Source organism: Trachurus japonicus, chromosome 21 (genome assembly GCF_045865225.1).
Source record: "Trachurus japonicus isolate A0001 chromosome 21, Traja_1.0".
In the NCBI taxonomy this organism is placed as follows: domain Eukaryota; kingdom Metazoa; phylum Chordata; class Actinopteri; order Carangiformes; family Carangidae; genus Trachurus; species Trachurus japonicus.
The window spans coordinates 15,244,904-15,265,621 of NC_140927.1; the positions used below are offsets into that span (position 1 = coordinate 15,244,904).

At 42.6% G+C, this 20,718-nt stretch overlaps 1 protein-coding gene across 9 annotated transcripts in view; it reads right to left on the reverse strand.

The window, feature by feature from the left end:
• dip2a (DIP2 acetate--CoA ligase A) overlaps window positions 1-20,718 on the reverse strand; it is an 80,150-nt gene that overhangs the window by 49,783 nt on the left and 9,649 nt on the right. The window lies entirely within an intron of this gene.

Consider the following 20,718-nt stretch of genomic DNA (forward strand, 5'->3'; position numbering starts at 1 on the left):
ATCAGCCTTTACTTTTTTTCTCTTTTTTTTTTTCCACACTCTGTTCGCCAGATAAGGTATAGTGTGTTTCCATGCTGCTGCTTTCCCCAGAGGGTACCTGGCCTTGGCATGAAAACCTGCCTGCCCGCCTGCCTTAGTAAATGACTGTTACAAGAGAGGGGGAGACGTGCCTTTGATGTCTCTGGACTGGTGGGATTCACTCGATGAGAGATGAGGGTGAGAAAAAAAAAGGGGGAAGAGGTGCTGAGAGATAGAGGAAGACAAAGAGAGAGGGAAAAAGTGCAGAAAGGGGTAAAGATATTGATTGAACAGTGTAAAGAAGAGAGAGAGAGAGAGAGAGAGAGAGAGGGAGAGAGAGAGAGAATACAAATAAAGGGAGAGGGGGGGTTTGAATAGGTAGACAGGAAAAAGAGGAGGGGGGCCTTTACTTTGAAGTTATGAGCCAAGCAAAGACCTGCCTCCATAGGGAGCATCGCCAGGGGAGAGTTTGGAGCCTGCAATCGTAAAGAGTGGATGGTTGGAGGAAAGGGAAAGGTGATGAATCATGATGGGCTGGATAAGAGCTACAGTGGACCTCTCTCTCTCAGGCTCCATCTTGTTGTTTGTCTCTGCGCTGCATGTTTTATCTATCAAATGACACGACACAGGGGCAGCAGGGGCATGAAAAACCTGAAAACACTTATTCTTTGATGTTGTTACAGCCATTCAGTTGTCTGCATTAAGGCTGCTCTCTCTTTGCTAGGTTGTTTTTTTTTTTCTTTCTTTCCCAGTCGAGCCTTTGGCAATATGTGAGTCTCTGAGTCTGAGTCTGATTCAGCGCAGCCAGCACTGGTGATTTAAAGTAAGGCTTCCAGCATCTGCAGCAACAGCCCACAGTCCCATGGTGTCCAACATTGTCTGTCCCAAGCAAAGGTCACCATGGTGACAGCAGCAGGGGGTGGGGTGTGGGGGGGGTGTCATCTAACACGGGGAGTGAGTGTGCTGAAAAAGATTGATTGTTCAACTTTCACTGACAGACTAGATTCAAATTAAGAGAAGCTAGACCAAACAAACACAGTTTCTGCTTTGCACACTGTAAATTAACTCTGACCTGCATCACTGAAACTCAAACACAAACTAAATGCCTAGAAAATAAATTAAATAAATTTTTTTTTTAAAAGGAAGTAAAGCAAACTAACTCCTATATCCTGGAAACACAAGAAACTAGAGGAGAAATAGGGGGTTTATCTAGAAAATAAAGGGAACGCAGGTCAAGCCCTGACAGATAGGGTGATGGAAAATCAAAGACATGTGAGGGGGGGCGGGGGAGAGAAAGAGCAGTTTATAGGATGGAGAAACTACTTTATCTTTCCTTCACACTCCATGGCCTCTCTTATAGTTGCCAGGCCTTTCCTGTTCCATTGTGTAGAATACTGGCTGTACGAACAGGAAGTGGGCTCTTTGTTTCCTTTCTCCTTCCTGTTGGTGTGGAGCGCAGTGAAGAGAGGAATGTGTGTAGATACTGGGACACACACACACGGTGTGTTTGCAAGAAACCAGGAAGGAGCTCCTGCTGCAGACCTTTGGACTTGGAAACACACACACACACACACACACACACACAGACACACAGACACACAGACACAGTCTAGGGTTGTACTTCTAACGGAAAGTGAGCGTGTGGCCAACAAATAGTAGGAGGTTACACAGATGGGACCATGTCAGATGCTAATATACAGACAATTAACACAGACCGACAAATGCAGGCCGACAAATGCAAAACGTTAAATCTCATCTGGTTAGACACCTGATCCTTTCTGATTAATTGATCAGTTTCATTACTCATCAGGGAGCAGGATAAATCATCAATGGCAGGCTCTCAGCTACAACATATGTCACGTCAGCCAACTCTATTTACCACTCTCTATTGATTCACGCCTACACAATGGCCTCTGGAAATGTGGAGCTCTTTTTGGCTCAAAGTATCCCATCATCCACCCTCCACTTAATCTACCCTGCACGTCTGATAGCCCAGAAGAAAGGGAATTTATCACAACGCTCCATCACAAAGATTAAACGCTATGTATATGGCCCCGAATCTTTCATTGTGTTGTATCAACAACACACTACGAAGCTTCGCACAATATTCAAGATATCACTCAACAGTCCGTTACATGCGCACCTCATCAGTTAGAGATTTTCTACATTTCCTTGCAAAATCTCATGTAAATGATGTTTTAAATGGAAAACACTCAACTCAGTCCAACGTCTGGAATCCACAGTGTGGTTTTCAGAGAATGTGTTCAGTTTCAGTGTAATTTCACTCTGTACATTTGTGCTGAATTGTAAATTTGTCTGTCTATAAATCTGTCAACAATCAGCAAAGTGAGAACTGGCTCAAACCAGCAAGCTGAAGGGAAAACATCTCCTATGTTTATTTACGAAACTACTGCAGAGTTGAGATTAGTTGAGTTTAATGACTACTGGGTAAACCTACTCACGGGAATGTTGACAGGCCTCATGGCTGAGGTTAGTCGTTTGCAAGATGGTCTTAAGTTGACATTATTTTTTATCTTATTATCATCTACTGTTACGTTTATTCTAGTTGTGAAACTAGTTGTATTCTTCTACAGCCTGACCCACTTTTATCTTTATTCTTATTCTCTTATGTTTTATAGTCATCTGAGAGACCTCGACCTCTGACGTTTGTTGCAGTTTCGGTTTTGCACAACAAGTCACATTCAAATTTGCATTGAATTTTTATGACATAATTTCGTCAGGTCCTTTTTCTACATAGGGAGAGAGAGAGCGAAAGCGAGAGAGAGAGAACAGAAGGTCAACATGCTGCTGGCAAAAAACCCAGAGAAACTAGTTCCACGAGACAGACAGGTCAGAGGAAAAAAAAAACATTTTTTTTTTAAAATGGCATGGAGAGAGAGGAGGATGGCGAGGGGAAAGGAGCAGCGATGCCGGCGTGAGAGCAGCTGTTGGAAAGATTGATTTAAGGAGAGCAAAGTAACGACAGCCCAGCATCATCCAATCAGACCCTTGTTTCACAAGGCTGGCAGAGCGGGGCGAGAGGGTGTGTTTGTCTGCATGGTAAATTCTCTAAGGGAAGAAATAAAAAAGGGAGAAAAAAGGAGATGGGAGGAAGTGAGAGGCAGTGAGAGGAAACCCGTGGTGTTATGTTGTGCTGTCAGGTGTCACTGTGAGTTTGAGGATCTGCCACATCTTTGGAAAACTGTAGGTATAATGGAGGTGAGCAGAAAGTTTGATAGGAGAGTCAGACCAGAGGGTGGTTCTCTGTCAATGTCCAACACTTTCCTGTTTGCTCCCTGAAACCCAAGCATTTAATGAGCTCTGTACTGTAATAAAATATCATCAAGGCAATCAGCAGTTGGAGGCTATGACTCAGTTTTTCCCAAAATCATTTTTTTTTTGTAATTTTACAAGAATCTCCCTTTTTGTATGTCTGGGCTTGAAAATGATTTAAGGTTATTGTTTATATATTTTTACCATGCCAGTGACTCAGTCCAGTGAATTACTGAAAACTGGAGTCACTGTAACTTCTGACCACAACCCATCTGATATTTCCCACCATAAAACCTGATGGTGTGACACATTAAACCAGACCACGTCCTCCTCAGTGCAGATACAGTAGTTTAACTCAGTCAAACAAACACGATGAACCATCCGCTGACAGAATTCAGCTCAATACTATCACTGTCACTTCAAACACACTTATGTCCACTTCAGTGGTGAAGCTGCGCACGTGTGTGTAGTGTTGCGCCCACACGGAGGTCTAGATTGTGTCTACATGTGTATTGCTTTCAAGAGCAAACATCGGGCTGAAAGCGAGAGATGACCCTGCGAATGTTTGTCTTTCGATGTGTGTGCATGTGAGCGTGTGTGTTGGTGTATCGTGACCTGAGGCTCAGAGAGGATGATGAGGATCTGTAGAATAGATGACAGAAGAGACAGCTGGGGTCCTGACTTCTTGGCCATCTCAAGCGTTCATGGAAGTTTAATGGAGTGTAATAATAATGGGACTAATCTGAGGGGGTGAAGGGAGGTCAAGTGACCCTGATTGACTCGAGGTCAACACAACGGGAGAGGAAAGGGAGATAGCGTGTGTGTGTGTGTGCAAAAAAACAGCACAGATGGAGAGAGTAATGCTAAGCTTTCTCTAAAGAGAGAAAACATGATCAGAAACTGATCAAACGAGTAGCTGAATTAATAGCTCACACAACAAGAACACAATGACAGACAACAGTCAGAAAAAACAAGAAAAAAAAGGAGATAAGTGAGGCAGAGATATGACACGACAGAGACAGAGTGGTAGTTGTACAGTATCTGTCTGCTCTTTGATGATACGGGGGCCTTTTCCCACGGGGGCAATCACCTCTGACAGGAGTGAGGTGGAAAACAAACAACCCTCCCTCCTCCTCCCTGTAAACTTATTTTTAACCCTCCATTACCTCTTTCCCTCATCTCTTTCATTGTCCGCCTCTGTCACTTCCTCTCCTCGTCACGTGGCCTGTGTCTAACGCTGAGAAACAGAAAGGATTCTGCATCCTGACAAAGTTTCTATTTACTGTCTGTTGTTAGAGACTCATTTTTATCTGTTTACATCACCTTCCATCTGGTCTATAGGAAAATTAGTGTTGGAACAAATTGCCAATTATCATCAATAATTCTATTGCCTGAAAACATAACCAAAATAATGAATAGATGCAGCACTGGAAGATATAAACATCACTAAACACGTTTCTACTTGTAAACAAACATACATTTTCTTGAATGCCTGGCGTCATTATTAGCATTTCTACTATTTTCACTCTAAATGTAAGTTTTCTAAATGTGATGAGATCCAGTTGCTCTGTAATTGTGAGCTGTACAAATGGAAATCACAGGGCAGCCCTGGTTTGAAATCTGTGGTTCGTGTGAATGAACAGTGCAAGGAGTGGGAGTTAATCAACCGTTGCTAAAACAAGGACATTTCAACATTTTCCCAGCTGGCACCTGTCACACCACCTGACACCTGCTGCCACACTGCAGAGAGAATACCTTCGCTTAACTTTTCCAACTGCACACGACGCACACGGTGGAAAATGCAAACAAACCAGTTAATAAACATGCACACACAGGTAAATCCACCTGCCTGTGTGTTTACCAGGCGACACCTTAATCTAACAGGCAGACAAAGAGGCAGAACGTGAGGTGAGCGAGCGCTACAGAGGAAACACTCTAACTCACGGCTCAGAGACGGCACGACCACACACAGAGTGCTACAGACACGCAACAGTAATTATACAGGCCAACAATTAACACATAACTCCACAACACAGCCTGATAGACGGAGACTACAGATACGGACGGATACTACAGAGGCTTCATCGTTATGCATGCAGATAGAAGCTAATGCTTTCAGAAGAGGGGCACAACACAGACACAAATAGCAAATACAGCTAAGTTGGTTTAAGCACTTAGGGGTGAGTGATCAAAACAGATCACATGACAATCTTTTGGGCAGAATAACAATCTGCTATCTGAGTCGCAAGTATCACCACAGATTCCCCACAGACTCATGAACTCGAGACGACATCAGTTGTGTATATAGTTGCCTGTCACTTCAAATCAAGGCTGACGGCCCTTCTCATAAGTCTCCTTCAGCTCTGATTTTATCATGAAAGTCCTGACCAGAAGGTGTGAAACTTTTTGTCTGCTCGCTCCTATTCCTCCCTGTTTACAAATTATTTCAAAACCGATAACTGGAGTATTCGTTTGGAGAGTATTGTTATTTATTTGTAAGCTGCTATTTATATCTTCATTAGAAAGTTCAGTCGTTGCTAACCCGCTAGCCTTGATTTGTACCACTCTGTGTTTTCCTGTGTGCAGGCAGATCCCTTGTCCCGTGGACGAGAGACTACAAAAACCACTTAGACTGCAGCTGGTGACAAGGTCCTAATCCTTTGTTTCACATCTGAATTCCCCTCCCAGACACACGCTGGACTGATCCTAATGTAGACTGATGACTCACAAAACATTTCCCCCTCTTAGTGCATACGCTGCATTTGTGTGTCTTGTGTTTTTGTGGAAACAGTAAATTTGTGAATCTGTGTGCATTTTTTTACAACACCAATCTAACTGCCATCCGTTGACTCCAGATATCAATGTGGGTGTGTGTTTGTTTTTATGAACCAGTGAACCCGGGCCGCGTGTTTGTCCTGAAGGTCCTCATCTCTCTACTCACTGCAGAGAGTGAAACCAACAAAGTGAGTTTACAGTAATTGAATTGGTGCTGGGTGCTCGCTCTGCTACCGGGTGCTCGCTCTGCTACCAGGCCTCCGACAGACGTCACGCCATCACTGTGTTTAATCAATGAAAAGAATGTAGCGCTTCCAGGCAAAAAAGATAAATAAACAAAAAGCTCACAGTACATGCAAACGTGTCCTGCCGCACATGGATGGCAACAGATCCATACAATGTAGACACATGCACGCACGGATTCATTCTCATGCTCTTACTGTTCACCACATGTGCTCAATAAATACCAGCGTGCAGATGAGTGCACATACCCACACTATAAAGACAAATTTGACATAGAACAGTCAAATCCTGATTCCTAATCCACCCAGATTCTCATGATATGCAGACATAACCTAAATAGTGAGCGGCTTACCTCGCGTAGATCCCTATTAAAAGCTGACTTGTTGCCACTCCGTGGGTTTTATCTCATCCCCAGCACACTGTCCAGGTCTAATGAGTGACTTGGATAACACAGATGCATTGTGCTGGAAGGATTACTAATGTAAACATGTGCTCTCTGACTCAGGACACGGTCTAGCAGCTTTCCTGACAGACCTGATTATTTCATCTGTCTCTCCCTGGCAGTCCAGGTTGTTGTTGTTAATGTGTGTTATGTAGTTTTGTTGGTTCTTTTGTTTTTTTAAAGAGGAACTACAGTTCAGAGTTTTCCATAAAAACCCCAAGTATGTGATACGTACATAATAGTGAGCTTGTACCCAGATTGCTCAACGCTATAGCAGTTTATAAACACAGATGCTGACTCAGGTCATGAAGGCGTGCTATGTGCCGGCCAAATGAAACCCAGGAGATAAGACAGAGGGGGAGGCATTACAATATATCATCATCCCTCATCTCTCAGAGGTAGCCAAAGCTCTGTGGCTGATGTCCTTATAAGGGCCAATGGACTGGTGATGTAGTGATACAGTCATTCTGCTGTTAAGTGCAGAAACACTGTAGTTTCACATGGAGTACAATGGGAAGTTTGACTTGAATAGGACTGGACGTCCAGCGAGGCGGACAAGAGGCAGGAAGACCGAGGCGTGTGTAAGAGGGCGGAAGGAAGAGACACAGAAGTAAGTCTACTCTGGACACACACATACACACAAAAACAGGGTTAGGAGATAGATGTGTGAGCTGAGACATGAAGAGTAAAAGCACAACAACACTAGATAAACTGACGGGAGACACAGCAAAGTATAAGTGAGTGAATATGAATACAAACGTGTCTCGGCTTTTAACAGGAGACAAGTGACACAAGTCATGGCCAGTCTACCCCCTCCCAGCTAAGACTACACTCCCACACAGTCTGCCCTCCCCCACTCCAAACACACAGACACAAAGACAATAGACACTTGACTTGACTGCACATGGGTAACAGACACCAAACAAAGTAACCGCCACTGACAACACAACACACAGACACAGTGTTGCTCTGTTTGTATTCACCAACAGACGTAGGATTTCACAGTAAAAGCACCCGAATGATCAGAAACCAGAGTGAGGCAAAAACTGAAAATCTAGTTTGTTGCTGTTCTGGAGCTTTTGAGTTTATTGTCGTTTCCAATGTAGCAAATATTATGACATATGAGCTTACAAACTGTTCGTTCACATGACACTTAAAAAAGAAACAAATTATGGCATTAACCCATCTGTAACTGGACAACTTTGTGCATGTTGCTACCACATTAGTTAGTCCGACTATAACTGGACTTCTCCAGATCCGACTAAAACGCCCAGATAATGTAATTGGAAACCTGGAAATATGCCTTAATCTGACTGATACTGGACAATGCATGTGCACATGATTCACAACAGTAGAGACCCCACAAAATTGGACTCAAAGCGCTCAAGATGGACGTCTGCCGGACAAGTCCGCGCAAAGCTCAATTTTTATGACCACACGTATGCATACTCCATTAGGACTCCATGACAGAAAGCGCAAGGATTGTTGGAAATTGGCACGAGAAAATGTAGGAAATTTGTACATAGTGGTACGCTCGACTATTGACACCTCAGTCCACTCCGCGTTCAGTCCACTCACATTACGCCATGTTATCTCAAACATACACAGCTATTATACAACTCTTACACATGACTGGTGATGAATTGTGCTCTCAAATGTGCATTGAGGTTTGTCTGACAGGTTTGAGTCACTAAATCATCTGTTTGAAGATCAAACACTTTTGTTTGATCCAGGTGCTCCTGCTGCCAACTCCTGTGTTCTTTAAGGCCATATTCCTCTAAGAAAGTGCTATTAAGTGGAAAGTTGTTAACCAGCGCAAGTCGATAACTTTGCCCACATTCAAACATGAGGTGCGCAGCTGTTTTAAACCGTCCTTGTGAATTCTGTTTCCCCCAGGATGAAAAGTTGAACAATATATTCTGACCTCAGTGGGTCTGGTGCAAACTACACACACAAAGATTTTCAGTTCCTTCTTTCCTTCATTATCTGTAGGCCATAAATAATTTACTGTGACCATGTATGGTGAGAAAGGTTCCACACACACAAAAAAAAAACCTACTACATCACTGGATAGTTTTGCAAATCAGTCATCTGGTTGCCATACCATTTGGTGCTATGCTGCTTATAAGCACGATGCTGGTTGAGGTCACAGATATGTTAGATGACATCAGGGCGAAAGCAGGCTGACGACCCACGTGCAACTTCAAACAATAGAGAAGAAACAGCACAGTATATTACTTCTTCTTCTTTTTCCCTGTTTCCTACTGTGTCCTTTTCTTTCCCTCTGCATGTCTTCTTCTTTCCATGTGTCATCACGTCTATTATTCCCTTCCTTCTCAAATGAGTTCTAGAAAATGAGGGTCTGTGTTCATGGTGTCCTGAAGGGAATTTTCTTCGCTTTGTCTTATCTTTCAGAAAACCAACCTCCATCTCTACCTCCTCGAGCTAGAAGGAGAGAAAATGGAAACTGTCTTTTGTTTGGGATAGGCTGGCTATAATCCAGCCACTGTACTTCTCTCCTGCTCTCTCAAGTGGAGGATACAGCAATACAATTTTGTGGCTCTACATCCTAATGAAACAACTGAACATTAATCCTTCCCACCAGAATTCAATAACATTAATCCTGAGCAGCTTGCGCAGACTGATACTCCACACCGATGATGTCATGAGGCCAGGCTGCCTGCCAGGTGCGACCTCGCTGACCTTCGGGTAACTTTGGTGGCACTGCAAAGCTGCCACCACGGCTCATTTGTGACTATGATGGTCTTTACCTTTCCAACGATGAAGAAACTCCAACTGATGCAGGCTCCTGCTTGGTGGTATAATTGTGTACGTGGGGTACAAAAGGTCCACCTCAGACCGCTGGCTCTTTTGAAGCTGATGGCCCCTGACTGAGGCTTAAAAGCCCCGCGGCTCTGCGTGTGTCAAGTATGACCTTAGCATGTGGACAGAGCTGGCTACAAAGTGAACATCTGAATCCAGCCTGGCCGACTGACTCAAAAGGTCGAATGTTAAGTAACAAGTGGCTAAGAAGTGGCTGGGAGTTGAATGATTCACAGGATTAGTTCGTGTTTGATTTAAGGAGAAAAGCACCTTGAATTACTACTAGCTTTTAACTACACAATGATACACAATTGGCTATAAAATAAATAAAAATAAACTGCGGTAGAACAGACAAAATGAAATTATTTAAATGTGTGTGTACAAATACACGTTCATCAGCGCATGACCTCTTTAATATCGGGATTTTACAAAAGGGAACTGGGTCCAGCATCCAGCCGTCGGAAATACCAGCGTGACGGCGAGAGCTGAGGTTGGATCGCTCAGCTGATGACGGACACTTCCTCCTGCAGTCTGCCTGATAACACTGTTTACACTGGTTACCTCACAGCAAAAGCCCTCATCCAAAGAGACTCCCCTGCTGTCAAAACCATTCGAACAGGCAAAAAGTCGAATATGGCCTAAGAGAGATTCAGTTTCAGCCTGGGTACATCTTTACTGCAATGAGAGTGGAATTTCAGAGTTCAAAGGGGTTTAATTTTGTGCTTCACTCACATATCCATAGAAAACACGCATTTTACGTGGTGGATTTCACTTGGGAATAAAACTTATGCGTTCTGTTTGGGCCTCAGGACTGCTGCTGCTTTGGTTGACTAAACAGTATATGACAACCAGTGTCTCATGCTGATGATTACTCCTACAACACATGACTGCGAACCACTTGCATCACCACAAAACTAACTTTTATTGGTATAAAAGTTCACACCACAAAGTCGACAATGCCATACTTTGTTATTAAAGCATAACTCTAGAAATAATAATGTTCTTATCTACATTTAGGAATGAACCTTAGTCATTCATCGATGAGTGAATAGCCAGAATGTCTGAACTACATCTATGAACTTCAACAAATGTCTGCTATATCATCTGCGGTATATACTGTATGACTGAGTCCCTCTGATACAGTCATTATGATTAGCCACTGTGAAGAAGCAGCTGTCTGGATGCTTGTAGCTATTATCACATTTTAACTTTTAACACACAAGCTTATGACTGTTGCTTTGTGCCTCAGCTGTCTTTGAATAATGACTAATACATGACCCAGCCTAACATGGATTCTCACATTTTAACTTCCCCAGCAGAAGTCTTGGGGAGCCAGAGAGGTGCAGTTTCTCTCAGTCAGTGGAAAACATATTGCCTTCTTTTATTTTCACCATTCATAATTATCAATACAAACGAGACATCCACATGCTGATTCATTAGCTAATCAGAGGGGCCTCTCTACAAATTGAAGGACAATGAGGGCAATAGTGTACTGATTCTTTGGAGAACGGTGTTAAGCTCACCATTCCCCTATTTAGGCAAGCTGCCCAGTTTATGGAGAGAGAGAGAGAGAGAGAGAGAGATGGAGGAAGTGTGTGACTGACTGAGGCACATGCTTACCCATGACTGTGCTTTACTTGCAGACGTAAACAAAGCAAGCATTCCAATCCAAAATCACAGGACATAGATCATTCACTTATTACGTTTGCCTCAACAGGAAACTATGAAAGAGCAACAAATTAAAGAAAAAATAAAGCATATTTAATAGTGTCGGGCTTGGTGGTGCTGCCACCACCACGGCTTGAGCAGCACTGAAGTATCTCAACACCATTCTTCCAAAAGATGTTCCCTCATTAGCTATGTCCCATGGTGATGGTGGTGGGGAGCGCTGCCTAACACGTTTGTCCAAAATCTCCCATAGGTGAAAAATGTGGTGAAGAATGACTCATGCGAATGTCACTGTTTCCCACATCTCTGCAGTCTGTTTCATTAATCTCTATAATGACTCGTTTATACACTGCAACCCTCCTATAATATCACAGATGTAATTGTTAATGGACTGTTTTTGTCGACTCAGCCTGCTCAGTTGCTGCACCAACAGTCTTAGTCACTTGAGAAAGTGTTGTCCCTCTCCCTTTCTTTAATTATCACTCTAATGCACCGCACGTAAGCATCACATGTGCACAATCAGCCAAAGTTTCCGACATTATTTAATGATGATGTCTCTCCAATGGATCAGAGGTCAATAATAGATGGAGTCCAGCTCCGGACCCAGATCTCTAACCTGATAACTAATTAACGATTACATTTTGAGAGTTTTTATTTGACCCTGCTAGCCTTTACGGCACATGATGCTACTGACTTCTGTTGCAGTCTGTCAGTGAGCTACTGACTTCGACTCACCTTGCTTGAGAATATTTCATTGGACCCTCTCATTTTTAATTAAATACCTCTCCTGCTCCCGCTCCTGTCATCCATGCCCCATCAAGGAAACTCTTACAAAGTCACTTAGCTCTTTTCCTCTGACAAACAGAATCAACAGGACCTGCTCAGCATTTTTATCCCTGCCACAGAGCATGACTGGATGTTAATTGCTTAACTGCACCGTGCAGTGCATCTGCATTGGTTGTGTTCCTCCAAATTTAATCAGGTTTTTTCCTTTACTTTGTCGCGTGTGTGTATATTTTCACACACACACACAAACTTCAAACAGCTCTCCAGCAACATGGTTGAAGTAGGCAGGGGGAAATAGTAGAGCTTCTTGCTTGTTTCAGAATACAGATGCTTGGCTGCTCAGTCACACAGCCGAGCTCTGGGACAAAGCCATTTCTGGGGGCCTTATCTGCAGACAGGAAGTGCACAAATTACCCGATTGGCCAGAGAATAACAGTGAAAGTGGAGAGCTTCAGTGGTCCCCTGTGACCTGGAGGCTTACTACATTTGGTGGTCAACAAGTGCTGTAGAAATAATGGTGCAGTGTAAGGGGACCTATTATGTGTAACTTTGGCGACAGTTTTCTATTATGATGCGTTCATGTCAAATCTTGTGTAAATGAACCACACCAATTTCCATCAGGAATCTAGAAATCAAACTAAACCTACAACTGACCTGTAGTCAGACACCAGGCAGTCATTTCATATAGCTGACTTATGAATGACTGGGTTTCTTGTTTCTTCTTTCAGAAAACTTTCATTTTTTCCTGAACTTGCAATGTGCTGCTCTGATTAATTTCTGAGAAACAAGCGTGTGATGTGATTGATGAAATCACTCACCTGCTGAGCCGAATCAGACAGATCCTGGCCCAGTTCTTGTTATCACCACCAGATGATGATTTAAACAGTCCATTTGCTCACTGTGGCTTTTTCTGTGCGATGTAACACAAAATGCTCCCTTCCTATTCTTTCCTACCCGCATGTTAATTATACTCCGTGTTTGCTAAAAGTGTAAGTTTCATTTGACATTGGTGTAGGCACAATTTATTTCAAGCAGGATGGGGCGTCTCCAAAGTAAAACGCTCTAGGAAACCATGTCACAGTTTATCACTGTCTAAGTCTATTCATGCTTTAAGACCAGAGTATCAATTTTACATGTGAGTTTTTTGATGATGTGACAACCTCAAGAAAAGGAAAAAAAACTTTGGGGCCTGTTACCATGTGATAAAATGCTGAGATCCAGCTGAGAGGTTTTTTTTTTCTTTTTTACAGCCGGATCATTTTACAGTGAGATGATTTTTAGCTTCTCAGGGATTGCTCTGACACTATCTTTCTCATCTTCACTCCCTGAAACACACTGTGGGTGTGAAAGTGAGACATTAACAGGCCTATCCCATAGCTGACATAGCCTGAGGGCCTGGTCTGTAAAACATACACTTCTCCATCGACTGTAGGTTGATCCACAATGTACAGTACTGCAAAGGAATTCACACAATGATTTCACTGCTCTTTCTCACGAGTCTTCTTACGAGGAACCGTAGCAAACTGCTGCTGGCTGCAGAAATCCTCAGTTCAATTAGCTACTAACCCTAACCATTACTTCAGATAGAAATTCAAATGGCTCCTTTGTCAGCTGGTCGAAGGCATGTGAACCCATGAATCATATTCATTTACTGAAAACACATACACACAGTAAGTGATTCAAACCTAAGTTGTTGATGGTTTAGTTTTCATCTGCCAACAGAAAAACCAGCAAGCCAAAGACATCATTGTCTTTTACTTACAATACTGACTGATTATTCAACAAAACCTCTCTTGCTCACTCGGGAGTAGTGGCCAAAGATCAGCAGCATGCAATGTTTTCTCGTTATTCATGACTTTTGATTTATGGATTTTATATATGGATATTTTGGTATTGTTTTAAAACACCACAACTTCTGAAAGGACATTGAAGCAATGTCGAAGAATGCAGTTGTAATCTTCCAATGTGCAGTTGATGGATTAGTTCACCAAAAGTTTGTTCAACTTTGGCAAATGTGTCTGTGTGTACAGTACAAGCTGGGCATGCATAAAAACCTTTGTTAGTGCATGTAATTTCTGTAACTGGCAGAACACAGGTTCAGAAGTTAGCACTGTCATTTCTGGGTTTGATTCACAGGCCTGCTGCGGCCTTTAAAGGTCCAGTGTGTAATACGGGGGTAGCGTTCAGATTCTAGTTTGCAGCGCTCACTCACTGGCTCGCACTCACCCCTCCCATCGGCAAAGTGACGGTGGCCTCCGACGAGGACAAAAAAAACTTGTTTACCACGACTGGGACGATGTGTGCCAAACAGCGTCTCCAACCACCAAACATTGATACATACATAGGCAAGATGGCTAAGGTGTCTCGCCCAATGATACAACGACAGCGGCTGGGATGAAGCGGGATTCAAGCCGCCAACCCTCCAGACGACCCATTCTACCTCCAGCCCCCCTGTGACCCTGCACAGATAAGAGGTATAGCCAGTGGATCAATGTTTATGTAACATTGTATTCACATTGAACGGAGAAACAAAAAAGGACAGATGCTTTGAATAGAGATCAAGATAGTGCATTACATTGGTGCAACGATGGAAAAAAACAGTAAATCAATCCTGTTAAGTGATTAGCTTAATTTCACTCAAACTATCATAAATATAAAAGGGGATGCCCACTTGGGTTGCACGATGTTAACTAACTATCTTTATGTTACCCTATAAGCACCAGAGGTTGCAGCATGGTTTTTTTTTTCTTATTATTCCAACCTTCTCACTCTCATCCTTTGTTCTATATTTGCTTTATCACTCTGTCATTTGGCTGCTCCTGTTATCTTCCTTCCTGCTGTTACTCCCTTATTCCAGTCTCCCTCATTTGGTTTCTTGTTTTGCTCCTCCATCCTCCAGCTCCTCAATCAATATCCTCCCTGTTGAAACCTCGAGCATTATTGTCAGTGGTCAAACCCCTGAGTGAACCCTCACAGTGAGGAATTTGACAGCCTGACAAAAAGAAACAAAACCCAGAAAAGATACAGCCGATTCCAGCCTAAGGTGATGTGAGGTGAGCTTCACACTCCTTTCAAGTGCGAGTGTGAGAGACGGAGAGAAAGCAGGAGATTGACAGCAGACACCATCGGAACATCTGTGCCGCAAAAACATGCATTAATGTGCCTCAGAGAAACCTAACACGTCCTGAAGCTCAACTGTATCTAAACTGTCATTCCAACAAACATGCAACTTCAAAACCCCGGGTTGTCTCTTGAGAAACATAACTCGGCGTTTACATTTTTCAGGTTCACAATCACACAGATCTATGATTGATGGTGCATGCTGTATCATGCAAACAAATAAACGAACAAACACACTAACAGCAACCACAGGGGCTCGTCTTCACGTGTCCGCCAGAGAGACAACAACAGCCTGGGGTCCGTTCCACCAACTTTCCTAGGGTCATCTGGCAGCTCTCACTGCTTCCCCATACATGGGGGAAACAACTGAATAATATGGTTGTTCTAAAAATTTCTCTGCACCCACCAACCCCCCCGGCCTTTTTCCAGAAACACATTCCACATAAGCCCACAATTCAAAGTCAGGCAGCCCTCGGACCAGGCAGCGTTCATGTTCATCCAGGACATGTGGAAGATAAGAAGGAGAGTCGGCTGTGGTGATGTTGTTCACAAGGCTTTTGCTCAGTAACACCAGCCAGCTGATACTGTCTGCCAACAACACTGTAGGCTAATCGGTCTCTCTTAGCTAATGTGGTGAGGCCTCGGCCTCGCTAGGGAAATTAAAGACTTTCAAGCAGGTCCCTTAGGATTTCATTATTCTGAGTTGCATATAAACAGACCTGAGTCAAATATTTGAGTTCTAAGTATTCTTTAACCTGCTTGGAGCAAGAGATGAGTGAAGCTTATTCTGTATAAGCAACTTAATGAGTGCCAGAAAATAGGCTATTTCAAAGTCAATTAAGTAACAGTATATTGGTATGGGCACCCTGAACTGTTCTCATGCGGTAAACAAAATGCAAATACTGAACTTGGTAGATTGAAGTCAAACCCAAATTATCATTCCTTCTTGAGGATCCAGCCAAAGGTTTGTCTTGAACTAACTGCAGGAATGCATGAACTTCTGTAATGTATTGTCTTAAAATAAACATCTGGAGAAATGCAATTAATAAATACCAGCCCATTTAAACCAGACAAAATATCCCTTATTTGTGGAACCAGTGTTGGATTGCTAAGGGTGGGGTTTAACTTGGGAGCTGATACTTCAAAAACAAGTGGAGCTGATTCCAAGACAAAAACAAACTCTTTTCCAGGCTAAGTCTTGTAATAGCATTTTTCACTGAGCAAGGCATTCGGCGCTCTACAAGAACAAATGGTCAGTTCCAGAGAGAGACACAGACAGGGTCTGCTTTTGCACTTATCCTCACACACATGTAAGCCAGGGGCCAAAACCACAGACTAACTCAACAAACAGGCTGTGACACAAGGGAAGTGGGGAATGAGGATCTGTGTGTGTATCTCTGTGCATACACATACATGTGTAAAGCCTGCCGATGGCAAAAAAAATACAAAGCGTCAGGGGTCCCAGCTGATTGTCTGCAGGCAGATGGAGGCAGTAGCACTTGGTCTCCAACCAGCAGCCAATTCCTTTTTGCCCCAAAGAGAAAGTGTAGATTGATGGCAGCCCAGCTGAAGCTCTACATTAGCCTATCATTTGTCTTGTGTGACCTGCAGGGGATATAGCACTCATCCTGATGCGGCATCAGTAACAGCGGGTCAGAGGTCAAGGCCTTGAGGACGTCTCTGCTGAGGCCTGTCGACAGTTCATCTTCACAACTCTTCAAGAGGGACAATGAAAGGAACAAATGCAGATTTAGAAATTACCATTAATGATTTATAATGACTGATTTGGAATTATAATTACTGATTTGAATTGACATTTGCAAAATCCTCTAGGAGTGATTAAAAACAAAAACAGATCAAATCAACCCCAAGTACATGCACAAAAACACTAGTGTGCACAGCCACAAGAAGGCATAGAAAGTGCTTTTCATAGCGCATAACACGAGAATAGTCTAACTAAGCAGATGTGTTCTGTCAGCTTCACTGTCACCGTGATGACCCAGAAATAATGTATTTCTACTACTCAGCAAAGCTAGATCAATATGTAACACAAACACAAACTCCCAACTTGAGCTATGAGCATAGCTCGACTCAGCTGTGCATGTAAATGCACTGAGTGATTGCAAACTGTATTTCAAAAACTGCTGCATAGGATATGCAAATTTCTTGATGTAGAGCAGGTGAATGCACCATTTATGGAGACTATGTTTCATTCTCAGCATTTGTTTCAACATTGTTTGAGCTCAACATTGAAGTAATTACTGCAACGGGATAACTATAATCAGGGGCAAGTCCTCCCCCCGAAAAAAAAAGTCTTGAAATAGGCTCCTGTGATTGTTCCTTGCATCTGCGTGGCAAAGAATACAAATCATATAAAGCATATAAATCTGATACCAGCGGGTCAAAAGCGAGCACTGCGAATAATTGGTAAATGCTGATTTCCCCAAGGTCTGACACACTCCAGCTGTTTCTTTGTAAGGCTAAATTTTAATCCAGACTTCCCACTCCTCCTTTCTTCCTCCTCCCTTTTTTCTTCTACTTCAGCTGACCCTTTGGACACAGAGACATGTAAATAACACTCTTTATAGATCTGACTTGGAAGGACTAACGTTAACCTCAGAAAACCAGACCAAACTGCAAGTCTAGAGTTCATGTGAAAGGCATGTCATTAAAAGAAAAGAGACTCTTATTCCTCGCTGACCCCTCTGAGTAGTCGTGTTGTGTTGTTTTGTGTTGTGTCTCTGCATGAGAAGCACTGAGCAGTGCTTTGTTGTGTTGATCCTTCCTATTTCTGCTCTATTGATGTCCACTAAGCAGTTGTGCAGGAAATCATCTCCTCTTACTGCCCTCCTCTCTCTGCATTAAGTCACCTGGTCATCAGAGTACTATGATTTAATGTCCCGATGGCTAAATATAGATCTGGCCTTACCACAGTAAAATTAAATTCAGTTTGACTTATCAGATTAGATAACAAGGAGGGGGCAAGGAAGCAGCAACTCTGTCATGGGTTAGCTCTCTGATTTTTAGGTCATATGGCTTGCTCACGCTCACAAAACACACACACACACCACACAATTGCCAATTAAGCTAAGAATTGGAGGCTGCAGTAGTAAGCCTCAGGAGAAAGTCTGCACTCAAGAGTGTGTGCGTGTGTGTCATCAGGGGCATGACACACTATGGGAGCCTGCCAGCAGCTATCTGCCACTTGTTGGCAATTCATACTGTTTCTCTCCTCTAATGACAGACAGGGTGGAGTCAGCATGTACAGCATATTCGAGTTCACCACAATTATTGGCAATGTCGAGTGGTGAATTCAAATATCCCCCTGTAGCTGTGTTGATTATAGACAACAGCAGCTGAAAAAGACAAGCCTTCAAGCGAAGCCTTTAAGTTTAACACAAAGACTTTTGTAAAAATGTGAGGATACATCCTTGTAGTTCTAATGTAGCAACATGCACACTCTTCAGCTAACACTGTTATGTTACGGATGGAAACCAGCAAGAGGGGAAAGTTATGTTGGTGGTTGACACAGAAGTCAAATACCTAGAGAAAAATAAAGAAACACACTCATACAGTCCAATATACCACTGCCCACACATCGACACAAATGTTTATTGAAAATGTGATGTAGATGATTTATGAAAAGTACTTCTGGAAGATAAGGGACTTAAAATTATGGAGCGGGGCTCTGTGATTCATGCTACAACTGTCGTCATGAGGGTGAGTCCACCATCAACCGCAGGCTGGAGAGGGCTGTGACCTCTATGTCAAGAATTTTGTGAGTAGGAGCACAGAGACATGACGTGTGCGTGTGTGTATGTATGTGTGTGTGTGTGTGTGTGTGTTATATTAGATTACAGGTCAGCTTAAAGTCGTAACTGTGTCATTGTTCCTCCACAAGTGCCTTGGATTCCACGAGTAACATTGTGTAAAAAAAAAAAAAAGTTTTTCTAAATGTCTGTATACCAACATGCAGAAAAACTGTGATCAGTACAAATAGAAAAAATAAATAAATTTAGAAGCCACACAGCGTACACAGATCAGTGCAGATCATCAGCGATACGTGTTTGTCGTGTTAAACGCAATTTAAAGCTAAAAAAGCTTATTTCAGTCCATACTAAACACACTCCAACAGCACACACTGTCACTCACTCTCTGAACTCCTTATCAGCAAAAACATCTGTGTTGGCGGCCGTGCCAGAGAAAACATCACGGTAATTATTTTAGACTTTGAACTCACATAGTATAAGAAACCACATTCATACGTCATTACTCAAGAATGGAGATTGGATGCAATCTCCTTAGATAGTAATTCCTATCTCGCTATAAAAAGACATTGAAAGCATGGCAAATTAACAGCAAAGTAAACATGGTTTTAGTTATCGTTTCAGTACAACAAAGGAATACAAAGACTATAAAGAAGTAAGGCTGCAGCTGCACAGAGGCCAGGTGGAATAACCTTCATTTGCTCAGTAAATGCTTCTAACCTTGTGCCTTGATCAAGAATCTCATCATCTCTGCTGTTTCCCAATCTTCAGAGGGGAAATAAACCAAACGATAAAACATATTCAATCTAATATTGTATTCTTATTTTTATGGCTATGGAGCCGTGCCACAATTTATCTGACACTCACGCAGCTTAACTCTCCCTCTCTTAGACTCCCTATTAAGGATTTCTCTTGGTCTATCATTACTATCTCTTCAGTGTTCAAGGATGATTTCAATTCATTAAAACTTGGGTGTTGCATTAGTACCTGGAGCAATATTTTCTATTGGTAATGATAAGGCATGAGCAGTCAGACGGTCAGACACGCAAGCAAATGGTTAAGCCGGTTTGTGGATTGTTTTGTGGTTAGTTTATTATCTTACCACTTTTATTCTAGCACCAGCCACCTATGCTTTTTTGTGACTTCATAGTGTTTTTCACATCAGAAATTAAATAATAACGGACAACAAAACTGTGACAATGAGACCGAGTTTGTAAAAAAAAAAAGAAGAAAAAAAAAAGAAACCTCCTGCTTGTAGGACGTTGACTCTGCCTTTTGGATGTTAATGTCTACACCCATGTGTTTCAATAAAAACAGCATACAGTACTGCAAAGAACTGTCTCATTAAAAACAGCATGGATGTTTATTGTGATGATTTATTGCAGCTACTCCTACAGATGTTTGCTCGTAGTTGTTAAATGCTAAAAAGAGCCTCCACAATTTGTTGGTTATGCCTTAGGAGCTTTGATTGGAGTCCTAACTTGCCCCTGCTTCGCGTCGCTCCTTTCTTTCTGGCTGCACAGGTAGCTGCTGAATAACACATTGGGAGAAGTCTCTGGAGAACGGCAGCAGCTGAGCTCACCTAAAACTGTCTGCTTGCTCAGAGCACATAGGCTGAAAGCACATTTTCTGTTGTGAGATCTGAGTCTGGCAAGTTAAGTTTTATATCTAAAAAAAAAAAAGTCTGGTTTTAGTCTCAAATAAAAAAAATAAAAACCTCAGTTCTGCTCTATTCCTTCCCTCCCATAACCCACTGGGACACCTAGGGGAACGAGGTAAAGGGGAGGGGAGAAACTTGGCCTC